General features: G+C 42.7%; 1 pseudogene; it reads right to left on the reverse strand.

Moving 5' to 3' along the window:
• Positions 1 to 250: 250 nt before the first annotated feature.
• On the reverse strand, positions 251 to 1,219 carry LOC141372358 (tryptophan 5-hydroxylase 1 pseudogene; annotated as a pseudogene).
• Between the last annotated feature and the right edge of the window lie 5 nt (positions 1,220 to 1,224).

Consider the following 1,224-nt stretch of genomic DNA (forward strand, 5'->3'; position numbering starts at 1 on the left):
CTGGCTCAGTCGGTGGAGCATGCAACTCTTTTTTTTTTTTTTTGTATAGTATATGAATCATATTTCACGAAAGCTGTTACCAAAAAAATAATAGGAAGTGGTATACAGTATTCAGGCACAAATTTCCAAAGGACTAATTAAGGAATAGGAGTAGAGAATATTGTTTGGAAGCTGTCCTTCCACAACCAGGTCTTCAAGAAAAGCAGGAGCTGACCCACAGGCCTCTGAATTGACACTCACACTCTCAGTATCAGATGCTTGGCTGTCTGCTGACCTTCGCAAGGGCATCACTGATGACATCGAGATCATGCTGCAGCTCATTCATGGCGCTGGTTATGCTTTTGGTGTCTTTCAAGATCTGAGTACTCTGTATGTATGGATTATACTTCACTCCAAATGGACGCTTAATTGTTTTGGTAAATTCTCTCATCTTCTCCGTTGCATCTTCTAAGATTTCAGATACAAAGTAGACATCCTGAAAAGTTGTGATGAGACACTCCAGTTTGCAGGTAATCTTGGGATCATAGGGCTTTACTTTGGCATGTCCAGAAGGTGAATGCTTAAGTTCACTGATAGAGGAAAGTAATCCAGCACCAAAGACTCGCAACTGCCCGTCTTGTTCATAGAGACCAAACTCCACAGTGAAAAAGTAGCACGTTGCCAGTTTTTGAACAGCCTCCTCTGAAGCTCCAAGGGAAGCCAGGCCAATTTCTTGGGAGAATTGCGCAAAACCAGGTTCAGCCAAATGGGGGACATGACCTAAGTGTTCATGGCAAGTATCTGGCTCTGGGGTATAGAGAGGGTCTGAACTGTGTGTCACTTACTGTGTGCAGTGAAAAACCCGGAAGGCTAAACCTGATAAGAAATCTCTTTGTGATAAGTAACCAGCCACGGGACGGATGCAAAAACCTGTGCACTCTTTTAAAAAGTTTGAGACATCTTCCAATTGTGGGATATTATCTTCCCGGTATCCACAATATTTAGAAAGCAAAGGTAAGTTTTTGAGATACTCTCTGCAGGCATGGGTTGGGTAAAGTTTGTTGAGCTCTTGGAACACAGTTCCCCAGGTCTTAATCTCCTCTTCAGTGAATTCAACCTTGGGAATGGGGTCTCCATGTTTATAGTTCATAGCCAAGTCTGCAAAATACTTCCGTCTTTTATGGTAGACATTGTCTTTGAAGCCAGGATGATCTGCATCCAGTTCAGAACCATACATCAGAACTC

The sequence above is a fragment of the Callorhinus ursinus genome, unplaced genomic scaffold (assembly GCF_003265705.2).
Source record: "Callorhinus ursinus isolate GAN/ISIS: 27379988/994484 unplaced genomic scaffold, GSC_fseal_2.0 scaffold10208, whole genome shotgun sequence".
Classification (NCBI taxonomy): Eukaryota; Metazoa; Chordata; class Mammalia; order Carnivora; family Otariidae; genus Callorhinus; species Callorhinus ursinus.